The 20820-nt window shown below is 42.8% G+C and overlaps 1 pseudogene; it reads right to left on the bottom strand.

Annotated features, from left to right (window-relative positions):
• Nucleotides 1–18834: 18834 nt before the first annotated feature.
• Nucleotides 18835–20820, bottom strand: part of LOC110335503 — a 4980-nt pseudogene continuing 2994 nt past the window's right edge.

Genomic DNA, 20820 nt, shown 5'->3' with positions numbered 1-20820 from the left:
CGGCCTCAGTTGAGAGATGAGACCACGCACCAATCTCAATTTTTTTAACCCAGAAATGTTCCTGTCCAAAGGAAAGACAGGGACAAAAAACAAACCAAAACAAGCAAACAAACAAACAAAAAAACCCAAACCAACCAACCAACCAAACAACCCCCCCTCCAAAAAAAAAAAAAAAAAAAAACGGAGCAGAGACTGAAAGGCCATCTGGAGACTGCTCTTTGCGTTTGCATTCTATTTGAGTCTGGTGTCTTCTGTCAGCGATGACATTTGTAGATACAAAGATAATTTACACAAGTCAGGGACTGCTGCCTCTGCGCTAAGCGGACTCCAAACGTCCTAGGGCCTCATCATAGTCTTGTTCTGTTTCTGGGTCTTCACTGGCCTCGCTGATTGCTCTCAAGTGTCTAGGATAAACGTGATGGATGCTGACAATGACAGTCACCAGCAGGAAAAGCACAGCCCCTGTCTGACAGAATCTCCACAGGGCCCGCTAGTTTGTCAGTTTCTACTTCCAGGAAAGGTACCAGTTCCTTTTCTTCTTAGCCTCAAAAGACTTGATGAGGGGACTGGGCTTCCAGCCATCCATACTGGAATAGGGAGTCCCTCCTGTCTTGGCCAGTCCATGACTTCAGGAATCTGAGGGGAGGCTAAGGGGTCCCGGGCCCTGCTCGGGCCACTCTAGGGCCCCTACACAGCTCTGCCCTGCGTGCCATGACCTCCACAGCCTCCACCTCCTACATCTGGCAAAGATCCACTCTTTTTACTCCCTGTCCTCCCAAACCTGTCTCAGAACCTATTTAGTGACTGTCCTCAGGGCCTTGGGAGTAGGCCCAACCTGCGACCTTTATTCCTCTCTGGACCAGGCTGGCTCATACTCAGGAAAACTTCTGTGCCCAACTGATGGACAGGCCCATTTGGGGTCCATGTGCTGACAGACTCACTCACAGACCTTTAGATACTGGACCAGGCCTCCTCTTAGCCTTCTCTTTGTCCAGATTTCCAAAGCTGGATAAAGATGGTCATTTATCAAAAAAGAAGAAAACCTTAAAAAAAAGATAATTTTTATGTGTGTGTGTTTAGTCAGATGTGGGTAGGTGCATTGCATTTAAAGGAGCTCCTCTGCCTCTGCCTCTGCCTCTGCCTCTGCCTCTGTTTCTGTCTCTGCCTCTGCCTCTGTCTCTGTCTCTGTCTCTGTCTCTGTCTCTGTCTCTGTCTCTCTCTCTCTCTCTCTCTCTCTCTCTCTGTGAGTGTGTGAAGCGAGATGCTAATACCCACTGCTGTCTTCCATTGCTTTCTATCTTATATATTGAGGCAGAGTCTCTTACTTGAACCCACCCTCACCAGTTTGGCCTGTCTAGGCAGCCCCACTGGCCCAGGAGTCCTCCTGCCAGCTCCTCCTCAGTGCTAGGCTCACAGTCAGCCGGACAAGCCGGATGATAGTGAAGACCCAACTCAGACCTTCGTGCGTACGTGGTAAATGCTTTAGCAAACGGAGCCATCTCACCCACCTCAAACAGGATCACCTTAAAGGAGAAACGGAAAGAGGGAAGAACAAGAACGCTTATTTCATAAAACAAACAAAGAAAAACCAACCGCGAAACCCTCTGTGGTTGGTAGGGATGAAATCATTCACTACAATAAGGCCTCTTTGAAATCTAAAGTCACTTGAAGGACGTGACGCATGTCGGGAGGACAGAAGAAACCCATTAATCTTTGCCTTGTATCTCTTGATTAGATTCTTGAAATAGGCTTGTCAGTCTCACTCTGGCATCTCCTTACCTATTTCCCACATGAATACTCTGGGGATCTTTTACATCTCTCCTTAAATTCCCTCAGTGGCTTTCCATGTTTCTTGGTGATGCTAACATGCCTCTGTAGTTTCTCTGTAGCCTGGCTCTTTTCTTTAGTCTCACTATGCACCTTTTGTCTTGTCTTCATAACAACACTGACTAGCCTCTGTTAGTATGACTGTTGTCACCTTAGCAAGGGCGTGCTTAACCACTGGCTAGTCTTGACTGAACGTCTCACCAAGACTGACTGTGAAACAAACGTCTCACTGAGACTGGCTGTGGAAACTTTCCCTTCCACACCCCAATACTGTGTTTCGAAGGATCTCATCTTGCATCTCTGGTGGATGCTTGTTGACAAGTTTCTCATGGAGCAGTTGCAAGTAGACGGGCTGAAGCTTTGCTTTCGCCGTGACAGACTCTTCGCTGTCAGCACATTTGGAGGACTCATGTCTCACCTAGATCCCTGTTTCTGGTTCACAGATGGTGCCTCATTGGCGAGGAAGGCAGGTAAAACTTGAGTGACAAATTTTCCTTTTGCCTTTAAGCTCCCCTTGGTCTCACCCTCGGTCCCAGACCGCAGAGCTCCTCAGTCATGCCGTCTTTCATTTCCTCTGGCTCTCATCTTTCCTTCTTCTCTAACTCTGTCTTAGACGATGTGGTGGGCAGGGGCGTGAATGCGAGACAAAATTATTACATTACTCTAAAGCCTGAAAGGGGAGATATAGAGTGATAAAGCTACATGCGAGGGGCAACATAACTGATTTGGATATCAGAATGAATGGGGCAGTAGTCTAGTCCCATCACCCAGGCAGGGCAGATAACAAAGAAAAGAACAGAATAACAAGCACAAGGCTAACAGAAGTCAGAAGGTACTTTAGATCTCAAGAAAAGCTCATATTCATCTTCCAGGAAAAGAGGAATTATAATTGCAATTATAAGTTACTTTTGGATAGAATCCAAAAGTTTTTTCTATAACCACAATGCTGGTGATAATGTTCCATATTATTTAAGAACGTCTGAACATCAGCTGTTGTATAAAGATGACGTTATCATACTAAGTTCTCATAACTATGTAGCAGGTGGTATTTTATGTCATTTACACCCAAAGAACTTGTAGTTCACAACAGTGGCTCACCCAAGGTGACACACTGATAAGTCATAGGGAAGAGTTAAAGTTCAGATCATAAGGGACCTTAGAGTTAGTACTCTCACGTGTAGTGATGATGACAATACATCAGGTACTTGATCATCTTCAGAATGCCTGTCACCGAGGCTGCACAAAGAGGACTGTACACTTGTGAGGTTGAGGGTGTGAAGAGCAAATATGACCATCCCCTTATACATGAAACGAGAAGTTTTGAGGAGCGGTGAGACTTGCCCAAGGACAGTGAATCAGAACTGAGAAGCAGGCCTGGCCATTCTACACAATAATCCTCCCCACTGATTAGAAGTAGAACTAACTCAGCTGACAGAAGGAAGAACAAAGAAATAAGCATAAATGGAGCCTGTCTCAGTACTTATTGATGGTTTAATTGCCATGCTGCTATTGGAAGGGAGACTAGTAAAAGATATTAAAATCTACATAACTTGATTTGATTGACTCCGATATTACATAATCATTTGTATTTCCAAATGCTTCATCACATTATCTCGACCAACTTGTTTTCTGTGCGAGAAACACCTCTGTGGTCATCACAGTCCCCGAGCTCTGCTCACTTGCCCACAAGAGCCTGCCTGGTCCCCACACTGATAGCATGTCACACTTGAATCTTCTACTTACCAGTGTTGATGAGAATTAGGTACATGAGCAGTTCCATTAATTTCTATGCGTGGCTGGGACTGATGAGCACATGGAAACTGAGTGTGGGTGGGAGGATGGGAAATGGAAAGGCTGGAGTTGAAGAAACAACACTGGGGCTTTAGAAAACAATCAGGTCACTCATCCTGAGTTAGACCAAAGGAAGAAGCAGAGATGAGATCAGATAACAGGTCTTGTGGGCTATGAATGCTGACCCGGTTTGTGGTTTCACTTCTCTTCAGATGCCTCCTGTATTTTTGCCAGGTAACAGGTACTACGAGGCCTAGCTCTTGGCATTCCCAAGAGTCCTCAGAGCAGTTGCCATTGCAGCTGAAGGTTGGAGGATGCCTCGTCTCCTTCCTCATTTATATGTTGAAGCCCAATCTCTCTATATTTAGAGATCAGACTTTGGAGGGGTGGTTGAGCTCCGAAGCCTCATGAATGAGATGATAATCTTTATGAAAGGGACATAGAGGTTAGAATAAGGACAGAGTCACAGCAGCATTTATAAGAAAGTGGGTCCTGATGGTCACAGCATCTGCTGGAGGTATCAATCTTTGACTTCATAATTTCCAGAAGTTGCCAGATACATTTTATAAATTGTAAGCAATCCAGCCTATGGTATTTTGTTATAGCAACTTCAATAGACTAAGGCAGTGGAGAACTGAGGGATGAAAAGAGCTGGTACAAAGGCTTGTGTAAGGAGGAAGGCCATTGCGCAAGTAGAAAAAGCTGGGCAGGTAAATGGTTAGATCGGGACAAGACTCAGTTATGTGATAAGCTTCGTTCATCCCCAATGAGTGTGAATATAACCAAAACCAACCAGGCACAATTTGTACTTCTTTTCTGTATTTCTTTCTTGAATTACTGTTAGAATTGGGTTTTATAATGGCTTCTACTTAGCTTTCCCCCTGTTACTATTATGATATATCTAAATATAAAGGGCCAAGTATAGGGGTAATGCTATAGCTATCATTTATGAAGTGATGTATAGCCTAGAAAGTACTTTATAGTGGCTGTGATTTATGGAGCACCTACTGTGCACAGGTGGCCTGTCAGAACGTTGTATATAATAGCTGATTCCCACAGTCATACCTGGAGGAAAACATTTTATCATCAATTTACAGATCAGAAAACTGAGGCTCGGTGAGCTTAAATGGCCTACTTATGAATATTCAAGCTGCAGGGTTTAGACCATACTTTGAGGTTGTAGTTGGCATTCTTCCTGCCATATAATGACAGGTTCCTCCTTCCTTCATTTCCCTCCATTCATCCATACAAATGGGAAGTAATCACTTCCATAAAAATATACATGATTAGGTCAAAGTAATGTCAAGTAAAGTATTCAGAAATAATTGAGAACTATAAAATAGAGGTATGGACTGACTTAATGAAGTCAAGTGTGAAAAGGATCAGATCAATCCCATCCAATTTCTCTGGCTGAGATGAGAAATGAGGCTATCATCAATTTTAATTTAACTTAATTACTTGAGAAATTTAACAAACATGCATTAAATGCTTGTCTGTTTCATGCCACTTATTGTGTTGGACATTTGGGATACAAAGTTAGTAATATATGGATATAATTTCTACTCTTAATGGGCTTGTGAACCAGAAGGGAAACAAATTTATAAACAATTCCAATATGCCATTTAAAGGTACTGTGGGAGATATGTGATACACCGGGTACAATACGAACCCAAGGAAAGTGTTTATAAAATTATTCATTTTTGTTCTCTCTCTCTCTCTCTCTCTCTCTCTCTCTCTCTCTCTCTCTCTCTCTCTCTGTGTGTGTGTGTGTGTGTGTGCGTGCCTGTGCACACACCCATATGTGTGAAGGCACTAAAAGTATTGAAACTGAGGCAGTAATTGGGCTAGAATATAAATGGTGAGCAGGAATTTGCTAGGTGCCTTTTGAATCATGAAAGTGAACACTATCTATTCTCTTTGTTTCCAAAATTCATAATGTTCAGAATTTTGTGTATTAGAACTCCTTCAATATATAAATCTAGTTTTTAATTTGAGAAGGAGGAGAGGGTTAGAACAGGGCAATGGACAGCACTGGGAGGTGCTCAGTTCTAACCTGCTACTATGAATCCTTGCATACTTAGTTCTTCCTCACACAGGGGTGTGTGTAGTGTGGTTACACTCACACTATGGAATATTTCCTCTTGCTGTTAGAAGACGGGACATAGTATACATTGTGCAAATACATACTTTGATATCAGCAGTCATTATATCTCTGGTTATAGTTATTGTTTTCTTATCATGGACAGTATTTCATGAGTGCCACAGCATGAAGCAATGCGAAGATACCCCGTTACTGAAGTGTTTGTTGTTACTTTCTTGCATATCCTAAGCATCACTTAAAGGACAACTTATTGTTCACTGTCCTTTAAGATGTCAAGGGAAGATGTCAAGGATATATAAGCTGTCTGGAACATTAACGTGAAGTTGGAATTCTTAATTTCTCCAGTTTTCTAGATTAGTGGGAGTGTATACTTATTAAACGTGATTGCGTTTAATTCATGAATTCAGAAGTAGTGAGTAAAGAGCCTATAAAATTTGTTTGATCATTTGTTGAACACATCACAGGGAAGATTATTAAATGCATATAGATTCCTAAATGACCAGATGTTCTGTGTGAAGATTTATATGTGTTGTGACTTACATTGTCTCAGTGTGAAATATTCTCTGAAAAAAAAATTTTTTTTGGTGCTGGGGTTGACCTCAGAGCCTAAATGGAAGTGTTTTTGAGTTTTTATTTTACTTCTTAATTAATTAATTAATTAGTTAGTTAGTTAATTAATTAATTTTTTGGTGCTAGGAATTGAACCCAAGGTCTGGAACATACTGAAGAGGAAATTTACCACCCAGTCTTTGAGTCATATCATTAAAGTTATTTATAAACATAAGGTCTTAGAAAAATATCAACTACAAAAGTGAAGCCACAGTGATGCTGAATGTGAACAGCCTCTTGTAACTCAGCCTCTGATTTTAACACCAAAAACGTTGCCAGGGAAACGGAATGCCTCTGATATGGAACCATTCAAGGAATAAAAACTGCTCATGTGCAGGGGGAAGACCAGAGGATACTTCGTGGATCACGAGATCTTTTGTGAAGAAATGATCATATCAAAAGAGTCCCATGCCATTAGGGCAGTGTGCCAGAGGGGAAAGCAGTGAACACTGGGTATTTTTGTTTTAGTGTATTTTATTTCATTTCACACGGCATTCACGCCGATAAGGAGTGGCTTTTACAGTACTATTGACTTAATCTCTATCCACCTGGGCTAACACGTCAGTGGATCACATTCGATTTTTTTTTTTTTAATCGCTAGCCTGGATAATGCAATTACAAACATTATCAGGCTTGCAGACTGCATCGAGATAGAAGGACTTAACACCTCATAGCTCACGCACGAAGCCCGCAGCATAATCTTTTGAGTTAAGAAATCTGAGAGCAGTTTCAAATCCTGTCTAATGACCTAGCAGTCTTCAGCTTATCATTCAAGTGAGAAGTACAAAGGTACACCTTCCCCGGGACTTGTTGAGTTGTAAGAATTACCTACTGGATGTGTTACAACTCAGTACGTCGGCATTATCCAACACAGGATGAGGCGATAAAACAAAGAATTGACATCCAGACTGTTGGCGGTGTTTTTTTCTGTTTGGATAGGTCTATAAAAATATCTTCACCACTGTGTGTGTGTGTTTTTTTTTTTCTATACTGTTTTTTTTCTTCTTCTTTAGGATAAGGCCTCACTAGGTATCCCAGGCTTGTCTCAAATCCATGATCCCCCCGCCTCAGTCTCCTGATTACTAGATTTAAATATGTGCCATCACACACCCAAACACTTTGTTTTAATTAGTAATTAGGTATTTTGTTATTTGGATTATGATATTCATAAACATGGGGTCTACAATGGGAATGGTAGTGTTTGTCTAGAGAATTGTTGGGTTTCTTCCCTGGAATGGATAACTGAACAGCCCAGAAAGACGGAAGGCTGAGATTCTGTAAAAAAAAAAAAAAAAAAAAAAAAATCTCAGCTCTATATGTTCAGAAAGGGAGAAATCCAAGGCTGGAAGTATAAATGCTGCCGTGAGTAGGTTATAGAGTTCCTGGTCCTCTTCTTCTCCCTAGTGCTCCTCTTTAGATAACCATTCCGATGCCTTCCAAGACTTGGTTCTCCTTGCAGTGTTATCTGGAAATAAGAAACAGCCGTCTCAGAGAGTTTATGAGGCCGGGAACAACACAGGTTCTATTGTTATCAAAAAAAACCCCTTTGATATCTTGCTAGCTCATTTGTTAGCCAGCTTTAGTTAAGAAAGCCAAGCGACATTTTAATTATACCTAATTGTCTTCTAAATTTCTAGTCAAAAAGAAGTTCTGGATGGGAAATTCCATGAACAGCAGCAAATGCATTCTCAATTTGGCTCGTATATATGCTGAAAGAAAAAAACATTCCAGCCCTGGCCTCATATTTGAAGAGCATATAAATTCTGAGTATAAATTCTAGCATGGCAAGGTTTGCATCTTTTATTTATTTTTGAAAAATAAATTTAAGTATTTTCTATTTGATTTTTTTTTTTTTTAAAATGCATACATGGCTGACTTTCCTAGCTCTGGAAGGGGTTGTGTAGGTTGCTGGGGTGTGGGTGAGGAGTCCTCAGTCATTTTCTTTTCCTGTGAACCCTGTGAGTAACTAATAACGATTGGCGTGATAACACATGTCCATGGAAGAGTAGAGCATAAATACACAAGAGTAACCAACTACTTTCTTATTAGATTTGAGGCCCCACTCTGCCTGGTCCTTAAAACTGGCCAAGAACCCATAGTTGGGTAGCTCCTGAGCCCCATGTGTAAAACGACTACTATCATTCTAGCTAGAGGATTTAGTATAAAGTTACACTTTAAAGTCATCTGTGTCTCCATAGATTTAAGACTCATTAGAGGGTTTTATGACTTTGTTTTGTTTCATCACCGAATGGTAGGTAATGCAGTGACTCAGCGATGATCAGTGTGGAGGGTATCAGTGGCAGGGTGTTCAGCCACAGATGGGACATCTGTATTAGTTCTTCCTCCCAACTCAGAGGTAAGCATGGGAGAGGGTGCCAAAAGGATTGGGAAGGCCAGTGGTCATGGCAGTCTAGACAACAGTGTCTTCTAGATGTGTCATAGTACCACATCTATGAAATCACAGCAGCTGTACCTGCAGAAGACCAGCACAAAATCAGACCAGTCAATATTCTATCATGGGATGGGAAAGGGCCCTCTGAATCCCATTCCCGGTTGAGAAGCTATTGAACAGCCGATGACTTCTGAAGGAGGGAGAATCACTTGTCTTCAAGTTGTGGCCTCTGATAGGTTGGCCGCAGTCCAGTGGATGGCTCCGTGAGAACAGGGGTAACATAAACGGGACTTAATGGGTCATTTAGAAAGAATAGGTCACAAAGTTGGAAAGGGGTAAGGAGGTGGCGCGGATCTGGGAGGAGTTAGGGGGAGGACTGGGAGAGGAATATGGCCAGTCATAGTGTGTGACATTTTCAAAGAATTAGTAAAATTATTGTATTTAGGCATATTCATTTTTGTTATTTTATAAAATCATATCTACATGTGAGTATAACTGTGTGGGGGCCTATGGACATATGCGAAATGTCTTCAAGGTCCAGAAGGCGGTACCAGAGTCCCTGGAGGTAGAGCTACAGGTTGTTGTGAGCCACCTGGTTCCCCTCCAAGAGCAGCACTCATTCTTAGCCACTGAGCTACATCTCCAGCCCCCAAGATTTGCGTCTTACCTGGTTCTGTATCCTCTGTAACTTTTCCAGCTCTGACATAGAGGAGATATGCAGGAAATATTTGTCGAACAATCTTTATTTGACTTTATAACCCTCATTGGGAGAGCAGACTACATGTAAATCGAATGTTCAAATAAAATAACTATTTTCATAGGAAAAGGAGAAATGAAAAAGTGAATGAATATTTTTAGCAAATTCCATATGGCAAGAATTTCTAAATTTTAAAAAGGTTTTAATCTCTCTTCTTTATTCTAACAGCTGACATTGAATCAATTATAACTTACATATTTTTTTTGTCGTTTGTTTAACCTTCTTGTCTTGCCCTTTCTCTTCCCCCTCCCCCCTTCCTCCCTCTTTTTCTTTCTCTTTCTAAGAGTGCTAAGTCTACACATCACAAGTACACAAAGACAGTGACTGATCACCGAATTTTAAAAACTCAGAAGTCACGAGATGTCACTAAATAGTAGAAAAGCAAGAAGCCAGAGTCACAAATGCACCATCTGAGAGAAAGAGCTCTATCTTTACTGTCAGTGTTTTCTCTTTGTTTGTAGGAGTCTGGTATGACCTGTACAACCAGAAAGCATTAGGGACATGCTCACTTTATTACAGTGGAGTGATAAGGGTCTTGGTGCCACGGTGGTAATTTAGTCGAAGGTCCCTCTGATTTTTTTGCTGAGATTCTCCTATCTCAAACCTCCCTGTCAATTATCATTCATCTATCGACACACACACACACACACATCTGTCTTGACAGAGAGCGTGTGAGACAGGCTGACACAGAGCAGAACTGACTTTATTTGTAAGAGCTGTGGCTTTGTGCAGACTTCTCCTGAGGCCATAGCAGGGCACTGCCACATGCTGCAGTTTTGATTACTCTTGAAAACCCCCCAGTAATCTCTGACTCCCACAAGTGGTGTGCAAAACGGCTCTGATTTTAGTCTTCATATGTCAGTGCTTGCCCTCCCTGAACTCAGTCCCTTTATTGTCCCAGCAGTAGAGCTACAAGACTGGGTAACAGTTTTGAATAGTCCATGCTACAGAATGCCAGCCATGTTCACATCCTGAGATGTGCCCTGGGGATGTGTCCTGAGGGCCAGGAACTAGAATATTCTAGTGGCCCACCTGGGCCAGAGGTTCTGCTTCCCTCCATTCTTGCTCCTGCGTGTCCCCTTCTATGGTGTCACCACTGCATACTTGGGGCTGGAAAGTGCTTGAAAAGTCAGGGGCTTAACAGAGATGACCTAGAATTTGTTAACACTACAATGCTATGTTAAATTTCCACTACGTGTTGATCGTGCTTATATTTTATTTATTTTTTCCTTTATTTTAACTTTAGGAGTGCCTGCCTGCTTATTTGTCTGTGAGCCATGTGCCTCCAGAACCTGCGGAGGCCAGAAAAGGATGTTGGATCCCCTGAGAATGGAATTACAGACAATTGTGATCTGTCTGTCATATGAGTGCCAAGGAATCAAAACCCAGACCTCAGGCAGAGCAACCACTGCTCTTCCTTCATGGCGGAGCCATCTCTCCAGCCCCTATGTTTATTTTATTAGTCTGTTTTCCTGTTTGCATGTAGTTTGAGAGCTGTGCCACAGTAGGTTTTATGTCACCGTGTTTGAATTTTGATAAATAGCAACCAACTGTCTACCAAGTGTCAGTCACAAGAGAAGAAAAGGAATCACTTCTTCCGTCTTCATTTATTTTATTGTTATTCATCCAGTCAAGGGATATTTATTGACTGTCTACTTCATGCCATCTATGGCTGCTATGATGGGGATGCAGTAGAGCTCAACAGTAGACAGCTTTTCTTGCTGTAATATTCTAGAAGGGGGGGTGATGAACAATAAAAAATAAATATACAGCATGCCATGCTGTGAGATGTGCTACGGAGAAAAATACTACATTTTTAGCACAAAAATGGAATAACTGCATTTTCCATTCTGCTGGGGAAGCAGTGTTATGACTCCAGTCTCTGGAGTGAGTCATGCCCTCCATGCACTGGAAGAGTAATCGCCAGTGAGTCTCAGGTCTGTTTGCACCGAAAGAGATGTTTGCGATTGATCTGAAATTAAAATTTAACAAGGTGTTCTGTGTGCAAGCTGGCAACTGTAGTACCCCAAGTGAACCCAGCTGTACCTAGGAACTCTTCTATAAACTGTCACGTTACCCCCCTTTTGTCTCCTGAGACATCCTGGTTCCCTGTAACCTCAAAGTTACGCTGCGAGAAATTTAATCATCCCTCTTCAACGGAGGCACATCAGACTCAAACCTCCTGCTCTGTTCCCTCTCCCCCTCTCTGACATGGAGCAGAGACCTGCTGTCCAGTAGGTGTGCCTGCATTTATTTTAATGATGCTAAGGACATTTTTTATACAGGCTTTGAGATGAGAACATTTGTTAAGTGGACAAGTTCGTAGGGGCACAGCCATTTAGCTGAGAAAATTACCTGCTGCCTAAAATGTGTGTTTTATTAGGATACGAACTAGGATTCTACTTCTCTCATCCGTCTCTAAGATCTTTTTCTGTTGCTCTATAGGCTTGTACTTACCACTAGGGTTGGGCTGAGCAATGCAGATGCTCACTGACAGAAAAAAACCACTAAAGACTTCAACATAAGCAGATAACCTGGTGCGTTGTGATCGTCCCAATCCCCGAGTATCGCTGAGGACTTGTGGAGTCTGGAGTGGCTGAGATTGCAGAAGTCACTGAGCCCAGACGTCACCAGATTGCCAGGTGAAGTTTTGCTTTTATTGTCTTTGGAGCATTGTTTAGCAGCTAGTAGGAACCTGAATGTTTCTAATAACATGAATCCGTCGACTGTCCCTCTGTTCTCTATGGTTTTCAGCTCCTTGCCTTATCACTGTGTAGTTTTTGTCTTCTTAGCGTGTGAAAGAGCATTTGAAGTAACACACACAGGGAAGACTTCCATCCCAGATCCTTGGGCCGATGTTCCTGGGGGCCTTCAGCTCTACCTATCACTGTTCCATCCACACCACAGCCATTTGATAGACAATACCATCATCTGATGGCTTTCATACAGTTCTTTCATGTTGTAAGTGTATAGATGCTTTTGCATGTGTGTGTATGTACATGTGTGTGTGTGTATGTGTGTGTGTGTGTGTGTGTGTGTGTGTGTGTGTGTATGTGTTCATTGTTTAATTTTGGGGGCCCTAATGGAGAGAGCAGAATTAGGGTCCAAATTTATTTTGCTTTCTTGTAGAAGTCTTCAATGTAATGTGACTGTTTCGTGACACTTAGTGTCTTAAAAAATTTTTTTCTTAGATCAAACCAGTATAAAACCAAAATGAAATCAAATCAAATTCCTGGGAGCAATGACACTTTTATTAGGGAACTCTTATTAACCAGACTCTTCCTAAGTCTGCCACACTGGCCTGTAAGATACATATTTACAACAAAGAATTTGGCAAGTCCTGCCAAGCTTGCCCCCACCCCAGTTAGGTCTGAATATATTCTGTGGGAAGGGGGTTAATGTGGATTAACCCTTTGGTGGTAATAGGTGGCAGTCATTACACTCAGGCAGAGTCACCTCATCAGCACAGCCAAGCATTCCCTTGAATCTCAAAATGGGGTCTGCGAGAATGTGCTAAGATCCAAGATCCAAGATCCAAGATGGGGGAGACTTCAGTCACGGACAGTCAGGTCACAGCAAATTGCAAGAGCTGCGGGACAGAGCTCTAGAATGGAGGGGATGCTAAATGCGAGGGAGGGAAGGCGCCAAAGCCAGCTCCAAAGCAGATGGGGGGCTTTGCCAAGGAGGAGCAAGGATAGCGCCCGATACAGAGGCAGGAAGGTGGTCCCATCTTTGCAGGAGGAGCTGACCTTGCTATTGCTTCGGAGGGTCCTTCATTTCACCCTCTTTCTCCCCCCAACTGGGACTTGACACATATGCTCAGCTACCAGGAACAGTAGCAAGTGCAGACACCTGCTGGTCCTGCTAATTACCAAACAGCTCCCGGGATGAGGGCATTGGTTTAACACCTGGGCAGAGGTAGCTGACTCTGTTAGAAGTAGACAATGTTGGCTTTGCAGTTATTGCAGGTTCCCGGGTCATTAATCAGAGAAATAGTGCTTTGTACCAGGGAAGCAGGGCTGCCGAGAATCTTTTACCTTTGATTAGCAGGCGCTTGCTACTGAAAGCACACAAACAGACTTCTTGTGCTTCCCTAGAGCAGAGTACATTGCCATCTCGGAGACTGCCTGATGTGAACTCATTTGTATTTAGGTCAAATTTGTTGCCTGAAACATTCATGAAAGGTCCGCGCACCAGGTTGACTACTCTGTAAATGACTCCTGCCTCTACATGGTCGGATCGTGCAGCCGCCGCTTGTTTTAAAGGTAGGCATTTTGCTAATGGGAGCAGTGTCGGGGCTGTCCAAAGATTCCTGAAGAACACGGCTTAACAGCTTCTCTTTTATTACGCCTTGACGCCTCCCCCGTGTTTCTAACTTACTCTTGGAGTGGCAACATTCTCCAAGTGCCCTTGTGCCAGGCGCCACAGCAAGAGCTTGCCAAGTCAGCCAGGAAGCTAAGCTTTCTCACCTCCCCAACCCCAATCGAATTGACAGATGAGGAAACTGAGGCACAGACTGCTTAAGAGATTGGAGTGGCTTGCTTCACCTCACTCGTCCTGGCCTTCCTGCCTGGTGTGATTCTTCCACGCCCAGCATCCTGGGACTATCTCCTGGTGTTCATTTCTGAATGGGCTATTTTGACTCCCATCACATTTTGGCTTGCTGTCACACTCTGAGTTCTTCTAGTCAGTTGATTTCCGATGGGTGCCTCCTCTACCATCTTGTGACCATGGGTTACGTGTGTGACCTGGGCTTTCTAGAAAGAGAGCCAAGTAGTTTCTTCCAGCATGTACCATGTAGTTTGCCTGAGCCAAGTAGTTTCTTCCAGCATGTACCAGGAGGGAAATCACATCAAGGTCAGATTTGGTTTTAAAGGTTAAATAAATTCATTTGCTACTCTGGCTCCGCACACTTACTCCTTTAGGATAATACCACATGCTCTGCTATTAATCTCCATCCTTTTCTATCCGTCTGCACTGCAGATATTTAAAGGATTTTTGTCGCTGTTTTAAAGTAATGAAAAAATGTGGACATCTGTGTCCTCCGCTCACGAGCCTGAAGATAAGTTCCAGTTGCTCGATGATGTAAAAGGCAGTGTATGCCACCCATGCACCAAGGCTAGAAAGCAGTGCCCACCACTGGCCTCTTACCACAACGAACCTTTCTCTATCTCTGCTTCAGACTTAACCCCAAAGGGAGCACACTTGTTGCTTCGCTGCCATTTATAGGGATAACAGGAGTCAAGATTTCCTTAGAGTGCATGCTGATCACAAAACTTCTGAACCTTTAAGAGGCATTGTGATGACATCGTCTTAGGAAATATTTGGGGTTTATGAACCTTTCTATACACTGTGACTTGAGAGATTTAAAATCAAAGTGAGGGAAATTGAGTAGGGCTCCCTTAGGGTGGGCTCAGACCCACCTGCATCAGACTTACGTGGGTTGTCCGTCAGCAGATCAGTTTGATGAGCTCCAATCAAGCAAGCTATTGAGCCAGAGTGATTGTTTGGGATGCCAAGCATTGAATTTTCAGAAAGTTTTTCAGGCCATTTCCTCCTACTTCACTAATGTTGAAAGCTACTGGAATTGAAGTAAATTCCAATTTGAATTGAAATCTTTATGTTTGTTTGTTAGTTTTGGTCCTGGAACTCACTCTTAGATCAGGCTGGCCTTGAACTTACAGAGATCCACCTGCTTCTGCCTCCCAAATGCTGGGATGAAAGACTTGTGCCACCACTGCCTGGCCTGCTTTATGTTCTTAAAGACTTGAATTATAGTTCTCTTATTATGTTAGTATTATGATCTTGGGCAAAATGCTCAACTGCTTGCTGTTCACCATGGTTTCCTCATCTGTGAAGAGTAAATAGCACCATTTCTCTGAGAAGGAAAACTGACTGGTAAACCCAGCTTGCACAACTATTACTACTACCTACTGTGCAATGGCCTCTCCCGACTCCAATAGAACCAAATGCCTCCTAAGAAATTACTTCATATGGTTGCTTCAATTAAGTGTTTGAGGGGTCACTTGAAGCGAGGAGAGAAGCCGGTGGAATGGAAGGCTGAGTCACCCGGGAAAGCCACAGTCATCTGTAGCTTGAGGAAGTGCTTTCTTCCAGAGCTGTGCTTCCTCACCCTCTGACACCACCACACATTCCTGGAGTGTTTCTTACAGATCCAGATTCAGAGACTTCGAACCGTGTCCGCATAACGAACTGTGGGGTGGAGAAGCAGAACCACTCCGTGTGTGAGCTTCCAAGCTGGGTCGTAGGAAGCACAATTGGGGGGAACCATTGCCCAACAAATGTGAAGGTTTTTATCTCTCTGATATCAGATCAACATGTCTCTTCTTTTTTCCAAACCAAATGCTGGATTTAGGGTTCATGACTTTGGAGGTGGCAATAGTAGTAGTAGAAAGTTGCGCTGGGCGTGGTGGCGCATGCCTTTAATCCCAGCACTTGGGAGGCAGAGGCAGGTGAATTTCTGAGTTCGAGGCCAGCCTGGTCTACAGAGTGAGTTCCAGGACAGCCAGGGCTACACAGAGAAACCCTGTCTCAAAAAACCAAAAAAAAAAGAAAAAGAAAAAGAAAGAAAAAAAAAAAGAAAAAAAGAAAGTTGCAATACTTACAGGTGACAATGACCAAGTCAGGCAAATCTAAACATTAGTTAGTAGTTGTATTGGTATCACTAGCGTTATCTGTACTAGCATCAAGGCAGTGCTGGGTTGAGAACCAGAACTTTATAAATTAGGAAAACAAACACTCGCTTAGCTATACCTGAGACTGTGTTTCAAATTTAAGTCCATTGACTCTTTAACCTTCCCAGCAATACTCGACACTACTCATAATGTTATAATTATCTATGTTTTATGGAGGAAAAAGAAAACGCCATCTAGCTATTAAAGCACGCTGTGAGCCTTTGACATCAACCAGGAAACGACACTACCTCTCTCCGCTGAATCAGAGATGATTGCAAAAGAGAGCCGAGTTGCAACAGCATTTGTCACTTGGCTTTCCTGGAGAGGTTTTTTTTTTTTTTTTCCTAGCTGGGAGGAAGGGGTAGGGTTTAGAACAAGTCATCCTTTTAGGAAGCTGATGTGGGGGAATGAGGGGTCTGGGGAGATTCCACACACATTCTAGGAGACTCTCGTCACGTAGCTTCCACTTGATTGTGGCGGGTCTGGAGCAGTGGCTCTGCTTTCTATTTTTTTTTTTCCAGTCTTCTGGTGCACTGTAGACTCAGGACAGACTCTACTTTTGGTCTCCATATATGGCAGCGAGCTCAGGAAAGCTACCCCTCAAGGCTTAGCATAATACTTCTGTTGGGAAATCAGGAAGTCTGCAGGGCTCATTTGTCATGATCTGGGATGTGGCTGCTGCCATTGCTGCTAGTTCTGCTCTTCCCTCTTCTTTCTCCTTTCTTCTCCTCCCCTAGGACCAAGACTTCATGATTTCTTTTCCTACGAATAGCATTGTTCTTAACAGTATTAGGAGATGTCTTTGACATTGACTCTGATGATGTTGATGATGAGATTGAGTCATGAAATGACCGAGTGGAGGAAAACCTCACGAGTCTCAGGCTTAGCTACCAATTAACTTTAAGTATTTGTCTGCCATGTCTGCCGTTTCCTAAAGAAGTGCCCTGCTGTAACTCACAGGCCAGTTTCACTGTGAAGACAATGGCGTTTGGGCCTTACCAACCTTCACACGCTTCTAGAATGTCTCTTCAGAAAGACCACATCATTCTGTCTTTCCAAACACTAATAGTTCTGAGTTAAAAGGTAGTATAGTATCTCTAAGTGTTTTCCCTCTTGTTACATAGTCTTATTTCCAGGCACTCCAATAAAGCTAATTGGAACCCCCAGGCTTTATTTTATTTTGTGTCTGAGGAACGGGGTCCTGCTAAGTTTTTGTGTTATTATTCTAAAACCCTTGTCTGAGAAACAGATGTGAGAAGAATATGCAATCAGAAGTGAGAGAAAATGATTACCGCTGAGAGTCAATATTTATTTTCACACATTAGGGCCCTTTCTGAAGTGGCTTCCCATAATAACGCAGCAATGATGAAAGTCAAATAATGCGTGTATCTGCTGTTTTTGCTCAAAGATATTATTGCTAACCTGCCATTAGGAGAGGTATACATTTTGAATATTTTTCCATTAGCGCGCTGATGGATTTGGGCAATGCCAGTGGTAGGCTCTTGCCTGACCAAACTGGTAATCAGTAGCAGGCATCTGCAGAAGAGATAGCCAAGATTTTCTGGCATTTTCTGTTGTCAAGGAATTGGGCCAGCTTTCCACTGCTCAGGGGGCGTGAGCCACTCTTTCCCAGTGCCACCAGTACAGTGGTTTGTGTATGGCAACAACTTTAGTGACAACACTGTATAGCCACAGAGGGGAGATGGCAGTGACATGGCAGGTTCAATACATGTCAAGGGCGGAGTATTTTTGTTTGAATGCTTTCTTATCAAGGCTGTTAGTGTACTGTGTTCTTATATTTCATGTGCTAAAGACCAAATACAGGAGCAGACGATACAGAGGCTAGATAATTAGTTCTTTGTTTATATTTCAATCCGACCAGCTAATTTTTTGTTTGTCTGACTCAACAGATTGTGTTTTATTTGCAAACCATCAAGCTATTAATAAATGAGACAGTCTGGGTCTTATAAACACTTCACATATCTCACAACTCATTTAATGTTTTAGTATGAAGGCTATGCTTTGGGTGAGACACACCCATCTCACTGAGGTCCTGCTACTTATGGGTAGGCCAGCCTTTTCCACACAGTCTGGCAAGCATGCAGAAGGGCATGGAATCGAGGCTCTGCAGCTGCCTGTATTCAGCTCCCAGCTTTGTCATTTAGTTTGGCAAAGCTGCTTGTAATCCCCGTGTCCCTGTGTCCTAATGAATGAATGAATTAATTAATTTGTTTTTGGGGGTTTTTCGAGACAGGGTATCTCTGTGTAGCCCCGGCTGTCCTGGAACTCGCTCTGTAGACCAGGCTGGCCTCGAACTCAGAAATCCGCCTGCCTCCGCCTCCCGAGTGCTGGGATTAAAGGACAGTTAAGGTGACATGTATGCTTGGTGGCCGCAGTGGCCAGAGGGGGTTCTTAGGTCTACTGGATCAGAGTTCATAGGTGTTTTTGAGCTGCCAAATAGGTGCAGAGAACAAACTCAGTTCCTCAACAAATCCTGTGAACATCAAGAAATGCTGGTGCGCAATGGCGTAGCATGGTGACTACAGACAATGATAACTGAACTGTACATTTGAAAGGAATTTTATCATAGTAAATGATTTGTATCTCATGTATGTTTATTTTATTTTGCCAGTCAGTCTTGCACTTTATTGTCGTTGTCATCTCAGGCCTTGACTGTGCACTTGCGCAGTGTGTACATCCGCTCCTGCTGCTGCTGCTGCTGCTGCTGCTGCTGCTGCTGCTGCGTGGTCTTCAGTTTCTCCTCGTGTGTGGTGAGCCAGCAGCGCACGGCTCCAGTCTTCTTGGGTCGCAGGTCCAGGGGCTTGTATTTCTTGCCCTTGTAGAATTTCCTAGGGTTTTCTTTTTGAGTCTGGTTAATAACAGTGAGGACTCAGGCGATGGATTTGTGAACGACTCATATCTTGGAGAGCTTGGACGTGGCGCCGCCTGTCACTTTGGAGATGCGAAGCTGGGACAATTCCACCTTCAGATCGTCCAGTTGTTTCAACAGCTCCTCCTTCTTACCGTGCAGGTCCCGAGTCTTTTTTTTTTATTTATTTTATTTTTTTTATTATTTTCTTTATTTACATTACAAATGCCATCCCAAAAGTTCCCTATACCCCTCCCCCTGCCCCTGCTCCCCTACCCACCCACTCCCACTACTTGGCTCAGGCCTTCCCTTGTGCAGGGTCATATAAAGTTTGCAAGACCAAGGGGCCTCTCTTCCCAGTGATGGCCGATTAGGCCATCTTCTGCTACATATTCAGCTAGAGACTCGAGCTCAGGGGGTACTGGTTAGTTCATATTGTTGTTCCACCTACAGGGTTGCAGCCCCCTTCATGTTGGCGTTGTTCATGGCTGAGGCGGCCTGGTTTGAGAGCATATGTTTAATTTGATTTAAACGTTACATGAAGTGTGCAAACACAAAATATTTCATGGTGCCATTAGTGTTTATAAGTAGTTTTGCGTATTAATTAAAATACAGTGATATTTTTGATATATTGATAGTTTTATAATTGACATACTAAGTAAAATATGTTTAATATTAATTAAAATATATTGATATTAAACTTGATAGATTTATTTTAAATTATGTGTGTGTGTTTGTGCGCACACACATGTGTGCACAGCTACTTACAGAGTCTAAAAGAGGGTCTTAGACTCCTTGGAGCTGGAACTGTGAACCATCAGACATGGGTACTGGCAATTGAACTTGAGTCTTCTGCAAACGCAGTATGCTGAGCCATTTTCCCAGCCGCTACTTGTAGATTTTTAAATAGGCTTTACTAATTTTACCAATTCTAATTGCTCTTCCCTGTAATAAAACAGCCATCATTTTAACCTACTAGGCCTGCTGAAACATTTGCTAATGTAAGGTGCATGGATTCAACAATTTAACTTTGCTTTAAAGTTTCTTCTAGTAAGTGTTGCTGGGTTTGGCTTAAAGGCTTTAGTTGCCTCCAGTTGTACCTCCTCGGTTGTACATATATGTTGCATATGTACATATCTGTTGCATTCTTCATGAATGGGGATGAAGAGAGGATGAATTTGTTTACAATGAAAAGCCTTGGTCAGTAAAATATTGGCTCTGCCAAACTCAGTGGTCCAGTTTGATTTTTGTAGTCTCTGACTATAGCAGGGGGAGTTCTTCATATAAGAAAGATTGAGATGGAGGGCCCACCAATTCTTGGTATGTATCTCATGATAGTGAGGTAGTATGGTTATAGTTAGTATAGAGAAGGATGCCCTGCCCATTTGGCTTCAAAACCTTATATTCACAAAGACGTCATGATTCTTTCTTCTGTACAACTTGGCTTATGGTGTTGGTTTTCAATTTGTTTGCATCATTTATTTCATTACATGGTTTTGCCTGTTGCTTCTCCTGATCTGCTTTCTTAAAATATCCAGGAAACGAACTTACCTTCCATAAATCCATATTTCTATGCATGTATATTTCACAGCACTGGGTCATAATATTATAACATTATTGATAAATCCAGGGATTTTTATAATCTCTTCCTTGGAATTCATAGCTTTGGGCAGAGATGAGAGCTGGGGTAGAAGTGAGGTAGGTCAGGGAAGATGAGATTGTGACACTAATATTAGTAAACTCGGGGCTGGTGAGATGGCTCAGCGGGTAAGAGCACCC

The sequence above is a fragment of the Mus pahari genome, chromosome 18, assembly GCF_900095145.1.
Source record: "Mus pahari chromosome 18, PAHARI_EIJ_v1.1, whole genome shotgun sequence".
NCBI classification, from domain to species: Eukaryota; Metazoa; Chordata; class Mammalia; order Rodentia; family Muridae; genus Mus; species Mus pahari.
The sequence above is the reverse complement of the archived record's forward strand: the minus strand, read 5'-3'. Positions and strand labels throughout refer to the sequence as shown.